This window comes from Pinus tabuliformis, chromosome 6 (genome assembly GCF_031772625.1).
Source record: "Pinus tabuliformis cultivar Carrire ecotype Pingquan chromosome 6, CPIR1, whole genome shotgun sequence".
NCBI lineage: Eukaryota > Viridiplantae > Streptophyta > Pinopsida > Pinales > Pinaceae > Pinus > Pinus tabuliformis.
In genome coordinates, this window is record NC_142292.1 from 1,151,898,251 (window position 1) to 1,151,909,276 (window position 11,026).

Below are 11,026 nucleotides of genomic sequence, written 5' to 3' on the forward strand. Positions count from 1 at the left end.
ATATAAATAATACAATCTAAAAGATTTATAAATCAACATAATATTGAAATCGATGCATTGAGTGCAATTAATTAGATAACATTAGATATTAACATCTACATTGAAATCAATGCATTTTTTAAATTGAGTGAAATCTCTAAATCCAACATTTTTTTACTTTGAGCAAAAAAATTACTTCATCTCTCTCTATAGTTAGTATAATAGTTTGTTATACTATTATACTATTATATAACATTATAGTTTACTATACTATAACAATATTCTTTTTTCCTGGAAAAGAAACTCATATTTTCATTCATAGAATTGAAAAAAAATACATCTTGCATATGGACCTTTAGTGCATTCCTTGGGATCTACCTCGATGCCACATGAGGTTGTGATCAATCAATAATATATCTCAAAAGGTTTACATAATAATTCCCACACAAAAACAATGACTAAAAGGATGCCTAAGGAAGGTTGTGTAGACTCAAAGGACCATGAAATATAGATATGTACAAACAAAGTAGAGAAAATACATCAAAAAAAATAATAAAGTAATATAGGGAGGATCAAGAAACAACACCAATCTTCCCCTTATTGCCATTCTTTTTATGGACCTATTGCCAAACCCCCATACTAGTACCAACTAGAATCAAAGCTAAAGAACATTTGATTTTCTCTGTAGGATGGTCCTTGTTTGAATATGAGCTTTTAGATACATGGACAAGTTTTGTGCCCCAAAATTGTCCTGCATGTGAATATCTTTAGTTTGTTGTTATGGATCCATTAGAATATAAACATATACCATATTCGGAAAGAGAGAAACATCACCATGAATCACGCCACCCCCAACAATAGGTGAAACGTGATGTAGCTGATCCTCCACATCAGATTGGATAGGTTGGGTTCCTAGAGAAACCTCCTCCTCAATATTTGAGGAACATGGATCTATGTACTGGAAACCTTTTAACTTAGTTGTAGTATTTTTCTTCTTTTTGAGATTCTTTTTGGCCTGGGGACATGTGTTATGTAAGTGGTCAATCGGAAAACATTCTCGACATCTAAAATCCATGTTCTCATAAGCTAAAACATGGCTCAAACATAAGTCTTGATGTTTCATTTGTATATGTCCGGGAAGACGTTTATTGAGATCTGTCTCTACACATATTTTGGTGAATGTAAAAATACCTTTCTCTTTCCTTTCATTATCCATCTTCTCGAATTCCCAAGTGGGTTCCTAATATCCTCCATGGCCTTTGGATGCCAAAAAGGTAGGGGAATATTTAGGAGTCTCACCCAAATCGACATGGTTGAAACCACCATAGTAGTGGCATCAAATTTTTGGAATCATAGTGTAATGAAAACACCTTCGTTACCCAAAAACCATAGTCCATCATTTAGTACAATGTCCATTTCTTCTTGTGTGTCAAATTGTACAATTAAAAAACCTTTGGAGCATAAATAAATGTCACAGCTTGGCGTCCAAAGGGCTAAAATCCATTGATGGAGAGCCTTTGGCTTGGGCCAAAAATCATTAAATCTACAAATGATATCCTTTGATTTGATATCAGAGGAGAGGGTGGTTACCCCAACATTTTTTATTTCTGTGACGTGATCATTCTCCATTTTTTCAACAATGTATGGACCATGATTATCATGGATTTGTGGTCCAATGCTATTTTTGGGTGGACCAGTAGGAAGGGAAGACTTTCCTTTGGCTACATCCTTGTATGAAGTAGTTCCATTTTCTGTCTTGTAACCTGGGGCACCACCGCATAATCGAAAATTCAGGATAATGGATGAGTCCCTATAGATGCCATTGTCTTGGATTTGTGAATTGTCCAGTAATAAAATCCCCGCATATATGAGGATTTGACACTCAACAAGAATAATCCATTTATTCTCGATACTCTGTTTCAGGGAATACATACTATCTGTAGCTTTAATCCAAAAAAGGGATGTTTTCTCCTAAATGATTTTGATACAAATATGGAAGGTAGTAGTTTCCTCTCGACACAGTTTGATGGCAGGCCCCCTCCAAGGAGGAAAATTCACTGTTATATGTGGTTTTTATAGCCCTGTAGTGCCCAAATCCATCGACCCTCTTCAACTTTGTCCCATCCATAACAACACACAAAGGAAAAAAAGAGTGGATGTTTAAAACCTCTGACTGTTCAAAAACAAAAACAGAGTAATAAACATTCACAGGGGAACAAATCAGTAATAAAGTTACCTACTGCCTCCCACAAATTCATTTGCACCAGCCTATGCGATTGATAGAAAACCCAAATGAGAATGATAGGGGCCTCACTTATCTCAGTTGCGCCATAACAACAAAGCCAAAAGTAGTGGGAAATCCTTCATTATGCGAACAAATATCAACACTACAAGGAGTCCATCTAGAGGTGAGATGGCAAGAGCCATAACCAAGACCATCTTCCTCCAAATTTGGTCCACCATAGCACAGAGAAAACCCAACAAACCCAAGTGAAATTCCATTAGGAAACACTCCCTAGATCAATGTCGATATAGGCAAGGCCACGCCGCTCCAAAGACCATCGCATCGATCGAGGGAAAAAAATACATTGTCAACATCAACTCCTTTCCCGCAATAGTCTGAAACCCTATAAAAACGCACCATCGTCATTCCTCCTCCCAATCATAAAACTCAAGTAAAATAATATTATATAACATATTATACTATATTATATTATTATATAGTAACACTATATTATATAGTACTATAATAATACATTATACTATATAATACTATAATGATAATAATGTCAAATTAACATATTGAAAAAATATTTATATTAAAAAAATACTAATTTCTTTAATTAAAAAGTTTAATTAATCCTTATAAAATCTATATCTACAAAATCTATATTTTTAATTATATATCTCTTATGATCGATTAAGGAAAGATTAAGGAAAGCGCAGTTACAAAGGTAATATGAAATGCAATTACATCTCATCTTGTCATAGGCCATATTAAAAATTTAAACATTAAGATTAGGGTTCACAAAGATTTTCATGTTTTTGTAATTTAGATATTAATTCTCATTGATTCTAACTGTTATATACACAATCAAAATGGAAATCATATTTAATTCTATCTCTTGTTATATGCATGTAGATTTAGTTTTAAAGCATTTGAAGAATTACACTATACATTAAAATTTTAGTTGATGGATATGTACCTGATGGATTAAAACTCTCAGATGGAATCTGTTTTCGATATATTTTTATCTGAATATGATGGAGATACAACATTATCATTGAACATATGTAACCGGTTTTCCTATTATTAATAGATAAACTGTCTTATTTTTCTTCCTTGGAAAAAAAATTCCATATTCATACAATCTATATGCCAAATAATAGTCTCTAATTCGAAGCGTTATGTACATGTTGTCCCAGTGTTAATCATATATTATTCAAATGGTTATGTACACAAATTTACTTTTGAAATATTTTCAATGCTTAAAAAAAATCATGTCCACAATTTGCCCATGATAGTACCAATTTACCCTTACGTTTAGTTTCTACTTGGTTATATTTTTCTCTTCTTATTTTCAACTATAAATACATCAAAATAATTACTTTGCACATTTTTAAATAAATACATTTTTATGAATAAAACATTGTAGATATTTTTTTTCCACGTGAAAAAAAACAACTTTTATTGAATAAAATATGTTACATGATCTATGGTTCATAAGACATCACACCACCTAATACAAAATCAGACCAGAGAAAAAACATAAACCATGGGTAGATGAAACCAAAAGACACACCGAGAAGAAAAACCACCACTAAGCTAGAGAAATCAACCTCCAAAGGAGGCATGATAGGACTTCAGCAAAAACCAAGCAACATCCTAGATCTAACCAAAGCTACAGGAAAGACAAAAAACCAAAATGAAATGCCAGATTTAGTTAAAAACAAAAAACCCAATGCCTAGGGCGCACCCTAGATCCAGAGGCTGTAGTGGATGAAACCTGGAGCCAAAAAAACGCCATGCTTAGATAACACATCAACCACTATGTTTAGTTTCGATTATATGTCAGAAAAGGAGATATTATTAAAAGAGACTTTAAGCCCCATGATCAGTCAAAGCCAATGGTATAGGGAAGGGACATCCAATGAAGAAATTCCCTGCACCCAATCAATAGTGGACTTGGAATATCCAATAATTATAATCTCTTTAATGGAGAGCCACCCTGCAAGCTTCAACACTCCCCAAATATCCAAGACCTCCACTCGGTAGCTAGTGCATGTGCTACTTGACTAGTAAAATTAGTAAGCTATGGAATGGTCCACCAAAATGTAAGCACCACATCCACATGCACCATCTAAGAATCACTAACAAAGGAGACGTTAGGGTAAGAGTAGTCAAACTGAGTGAAAGAGACCACTCTATTGCAAGCATAGGGCTTCCAAGGGCTCACCTCCAAAAAAGTAATTCTGAATTCCCAAGCTGGTGGAGTGAACATTAGGAATATGGTTTTCATAAATGTACTTGTTCTGCCTTACCTAGATACCCTAGAGGAAGTATAATGTAAGAGATCTTAGTGCCTTTTGAACATCTCCCCAATTGGATAGCCAAGCAAGAATGGGCGATCGATCCACCATTGAATCAACATTGAGTGAGTGAATGATCTCTTCCCAAACAACTAACGCAAAAGGGCAGTATAAGAACATGTGTTCTATGTCCTTAGGGGCCGATCCACAAAGCTCACACCATATTGGACCTAAAATCCTATTTTTATGAGAATGTCCCACGTAAGGACCCGGTTGTGAAAGACTACCTAGGTGAAACATTTAATATTTAATGGCACATTCCACTTCCATATTCGATCCCTCCACTTAGTCAGAGTCTTAGTGGGAGACAAAGATGTTATATATGTGTAGAAAACTTTGCTTAGGATGTCCCACCATCATGAATCCTCTGATCAGTGAGAAACCCAAATTGTTATGGAGTTATGTGACCTGCTATGATTATTTTAACTCTATTTTTAATCAATTTAGAAATGATTTTGTACACAAAGTTACATAAAGAAATAGGTATATAATAAAAAAAAAATAGACAAGAGATGATTTTTTGGGAATGATCAAGAGTTTCGAGCATTTTTAGGAATTAGGTCCTCCCTATTTGTGGATTAGGGTTAAAAAATATTACAGTGAGGAACAAACAAGTTAACCTACATTATGATTAAGATAGTTGATTATAAAAATTAAATCTTTTTTATTTTTAATCATAAATGTTTATATTTATAATTTTATTTTAGATCCTTATAGATTACTTGCATTTTGAGGCTACTGAAAATAGAAGAACTGAAAATATTTATAAGTTATGTTAAGTAGACATTGTGCATTTAAACTGCATCAAGCCCTTGATTTTAAAGTTCCATCAACTTGTTTGGAAGCTCTATGAATCCATGATCTCAAATTGCAAAATTGAAAGAGAGGGTGCGTTATTTATATTAGGTCTTGGCTATAATTGAAATACATAAATTACATTACACTTGAGTGGATATTTAAAATATATCAAATACATATTTATTAATTAAAGAAAGATGTTTATGTTTTACATCTAACATCTAAATCCTACATATGTAGTCCATTCCCATAAAGTCTTTGCAACCAAGAGGATGTTTGAAAGCATTAATTTTATTGGTGTGTGTAACCCAAAAATTCACATATTATTTTAAAAAAATAAAAATTGCGTCACTATGTCTTAAGAAAAAATGACTATATCAAAATTCTTGGATACTTACACAAAACTTGCCATTTTTTGTTATCTCGGAAACACCAATAAGATCTGCAGATTCTGCATTTTGGAAATTACTTTAAACATGTCTGGGACAATATTGTCTTCTAGGCTTTAATGGTATTGCATCTAGTATGGCATACTCGACACTTGATTGTATTTTTTCTTCGTGTTGTAACTTGTATTTGAGTATGCCAATGGTTCCTTTAGGGAAATTTTCTAAGCTATAAATGTTGGAAGAATGGAGGGGGTATGAAGCTCTTTGGTACATTCTTGTGCAAGTAACTCTATAATTGTTCCAATAGGCACAATTGGAGACCAATTGAATTCTAAAAGTTTCCTTTTGAGAATCTGAGTTCCTTAAGAGTTGCATTAAGTTTTGTGTCAGGCCATGCTACAATAGGACAGTTGTATTTTTTCCCCTCATAGTGTGATAGTGCAACATTTTTCCTAAGATATTAGATAATGGGTTAACCTTGTATTGCATTGATATAAAGGATAATCCTATTGTAATAGATGATAAAAGATGAGCAGGATGAGGATCTTATCTTTGTTATGCCAATGCATGTTGAATCATTCTTGGATTCATCCATTATGGAGAAAAAATCCAGAAATTATGTTTGGAAGAAAATAATTATGTATACAAACGCAGAAAAATTACTAAAAAAATTAGTAGCACTTCTGTCAAAACAAACCCATATGGTCCCTGAAAAGGAGTTATTGCATAATGACAGAATAAATTTTATCTAGACACCTCATGCAGCAAAAATAGAAGACACTTTCATATGCAATGTTAGCATTGAGCAACATGATATAAGTGTATTGGCATATGCAGAGAGCTTGTTTTTGGGAGAGCCCATTGAAATGGAGGGTTCACAACAAAACTTGATGAACAGAGTATGGTCCAGTGGTTGGAAACTTGTTCTGTAATTTGAAAATTGACTTCAGTGTCAGAATGTGATTGAGGAAGAAGTACCATGTCCACATGGCCAAAAGGCAAAGAAAATAATTTTTGACAAAGGGTGTAGTTGTCTGGAATCTTGTCCATTCTGATTGTGTATTACCTTGGGAATTAAAAGAAATTTTCTGGCATTTGAAAGCAACTGAGATGACAAAATAATTTCTGAAAATTCATGATTCCATATTTGATAGCTAGTGGAATAGAGACGTTGGCGTGGACAATTTGGGCATTTCAAGAATTAAAAACCAAAGCAGATGAAAGACTACAAAGGATTTCGACTTTCCAACCTACTCAAGGGTTAATAGAGAATGTAAGGGCCCAAAATGAGAACTCCTTGGCTTTTGGAGCAAGTGATGTCGGAAGATCAGAGTGGGTCAAACCCTATCAGGACCCTAATTTAACATCACCGCCCTTGACACGGTGAGTCAGACACCCAACTGGGTGCACATGACTCTTAGGCGAGTTGCGGGTATGGGTGCACTGATGATATGCAATGGGAGTGCAAATAGAGTGGCGGGTGCACCGGGCACCCACCTGACTCGGGTTTGGTTAAAGGCGTGCAAATGGAGAGCACACCTGGTGATGTTTGGTTAAAGGCAACACAAGGAGCGGCAGCGGAAACTCGACTTCAGTTAAACACACTAGGATAGAATGTGCGATGGGGGTACACACCTAGGAAGCATGCCCACACTCGTGCACAAGTCAACCGAATGAGGGAGACACGGGTGAGTCAGGTGGATGAATGGATGACACACATGATGGGTGGAGTTATGACGAGTCACACGGTGGGCAATTGCGATGACATGGAAGGCTAACACACGTTGGTAAATGATGGGTAGACTAGTGAGCCAATGCATGGAATAAAATGGAGGGGCATGGAAAGTGTTGGCGATAAGTTGACTTGAAGGTGTGACGCCCCCAACTGACATGACCATTGGATAAACATCATGATAGAAGGCTTATAAGTAAGTATAGTGGTCAAGTGTTGGTGGAAAACAACAACCACAAAGAACACGATATAACTTGGCACAATTCGTAGTGTGAAGGGTCAAGGAAGAGTAGTGGGTCGAGGGAAGTTTGAGGCTGAAGGAAGGTGCAAAAGTGTCGGGTTATGCGCTTGCATGACGGGAAAGAGAAATATGACTGTGCCAAGGGTCATCTAGGAAAAAACGAATGTCAAAAATAGTTCTATGCAATGGCAGTTTGGTTAGAGACGTGGTTGTGCAGGTTTTTCATGGTAGTGGGTAGAGGGACATGACAACGTGCAACAGGTGCATGATAGGTGTTAAATGCCACAACAATATGCACAAATTTGACACTTTGTGCAGAATTTGGGTAGAGTGCCGAGCTCGGGCATGACCGACCTCCCCTTTGTAAAATACATGTAAATCACAGAAATTAATAATGAAAATATAAATTTGGCATATTGATGTTTTGGTATGGTTATGGAATTGTTGTACTGTTGTTATGTTATTTCCGAACATAATTTAATAATGCAAAAGAACACATAATAATGTTGGTAGGGATACTCCGGAAGATGAGAAAAAAACTATGGAAGTTTAATCGGTGCTGCATGGGACCTCGAACAATGGAACTGACTCGAGGGCATGAAAAATGGTATCATAACCAGTACAACATAATGCAACAGAAACCATAGATGTATGTAGGCATGGATTCTTGAGCAGAAGAAATGTTGGTTGCACATTTTGGGGTTTGTTGACTTGGAGATTTGTGGGAGAATTGTCCAAGATTTGGTGGACACAAGTGGGACTCATAACTTTATGACAACAAGGTTAGCAAAGGAAGTTGGGCTATAAATTACACCCAAGGACATGGAGGTCAAGGTAGTGAACTCAAGGGCTAAAGTGTTGGGATTGGAAAGGGTTGAGCTAGTTCAGATTACAGATTGGCAAGGTTATTTGGAATTCATAGTGATGGAGATGAATGAATTTGACATGATATTGGGGCAGGACTTTCTGAAGGGAAACAAGGAAATTGTTGTCCCATTTTGCAATGAGATATTGTTGATTGGAGACACATGGATGTGTAATTTTACTACTCACCAACAATGTAGGGAGGTGAAGGTGCAACATGTGTTCGCACTAAGTATGAGTAGGGCGATGCCAAATTTGGATGTTGAGACATATGCGACAATCATCTAGGAGGTTGAAGATGATGATGGAGTGGGGATGTCCATTCCAACCGAGATTTCTGATGTATTAGTCAAATATGAAGATCTAATGCCTGATGAGTTGTCAAAAGTACTACCACCAAGACATGCAGTGGACCATAACATTAAGCTAGAGCCAAGGAAGCAACTACCAACAAAAGAACTTGATCATTTGTCAAGACCAGAGTTGGAGGAGTTGAAGGTAAAATTGAAGGAATTGGATGATGCAGGCTTCATACAACCTTCAAGGTCCCCATATGGTGCTCCAGTATTGTTCTAGAGAAAGAAGGATACGAATGAGTTATGAATGTGTTTTGATTATCGTGCATTGAATAAGCATATGATAAACAACATATATCCTTTGCCACTTGTTGTGAATTAATTTGATAAGCTTGTGAAAGACTAAGTGTTTGCAAAGCTTGATTTAAGAAACGAGTATTATCAGGTGCAGATAGTAGAGGGTGATGAGAAGAAGACTACAATTATGACAATATATGGGAGTTTAGAGATTCTTTTCATGCCATTTGGGTTGTGCAATGCTCCTACTACGTTTTGCACATTGATGAATGATATTTTGTGTCCATATTTGGATTTGTTCGTAGTTGTATACTTGGATGACATCATGGTGTTCAATGATAACATGGAGGATCATAAGAATCACTTGGATTTGGTATTTGAGGCACTGAGGAAGAATCAATTATTCTTGAAGAAGTCGAAGTGTATGTTTGCCCAGATTGGGATTTCGTTCCTTGGACACATAGTGGGTCAATGTCACACACGGATGGAGCCAAGAAGGGTTTAGGAAATTGAGGATTGGGCCGAGATGAAGAATTTCCATGATATGAGAGTATTATTAGGGATGACCAAGTACCAGTGGATTTTTGTGGAGGGGTATTCCAAGGTGACTGCATCACTTGTAGACCTTTTGAAGAAAGACAAGCGATGGAATTGGACGGAGAAGTGTTGAGTAAAATTTAAGGATTTGAAGAGGATGATGGTTACAACGCTGATAATGAAGCCACCTGACTTCGAGAGACCATTTGAGGTGCACATGAATGCTTATGATTTTGTGATATGGGGAGTAATCATGCAAGATGGAAATCCAATGGCATATGAGAGTCGAAAACCGCAGGATAGAGGGTGACAGTATGCGGTTCATGAGAAGGAGATGACTGCGATCATCCATTATTTACAAATATGAAGGAATTACTTGATTGGTAATCCTTTAATTTTCAATATTGACAATGTTGCAATGATTTATTTTGTATCCAAACCAAAGTTGTTAGCAAAGCAGGCTCGTTGGCAGGACTTCTTGGCAGAGTTCGACATGACTATTGAGTACAAGTCAGGTAGACTCAATGCAATTGTATATGCCGCCAGAAGGAAGGGACAATTAGGTGCACTTGAGGAGGGAGAGGACCGTGTCAAGCAAAGTAGGAGTTGAGTTCATATGACCGATGAGATGAATAGTATACTATTTTCTAGTGTGGAGAAAAATATTCAGGCGAAGAGAATTCTGAAGCAGTTAAAGGAGGGAAAGACTCAAAAGTTTTTCCTACGATATGGACTCTTGTTATATGGGAACTGACTCTAAATTACAAAGTAATATAGACTTAGGAGGCATCTCTTGAAGGAGTGCCATGATTCTCCAGGGGTTGGCCACCTAGGGCAGTGTGATTCCTTGGCATTGTTGGAGAGGGGATACTTTTGGGAGAAGATGAGGGAAGATGTGGAAGAGTATGTGCATATGCGCATCATTTGTCAATAGGAAAAATCAGAGAACCAGAGACAGGGAGGATTTTTGCAGCCTTTATTAATTCTGGAGAGACCTTGGATGAGTGTTTCGAATGAGTTCATCACTCAGTTATCGCAGGTGCAGGGGTAAAATGGGATTATGGTCATTTTAGATCATTTTTCCAAGTATGTCATCTTCGTTCGAACAAATATATCTTGTGGAGCTGAGAAGAGTGCTTATCTATTCTTCAAGAATGTTGTGAAGTATTGGGGAGTGCCATTGAGTATCGTGTCTGACTGAGATCCATGTTTTACGGGAAGATTTTGGACCACTTTGTTCAAGTTGGATGTGATAGAGTTGCTACATAGTTCAAGTTACCATCCACACACAGATAGCCAAGCT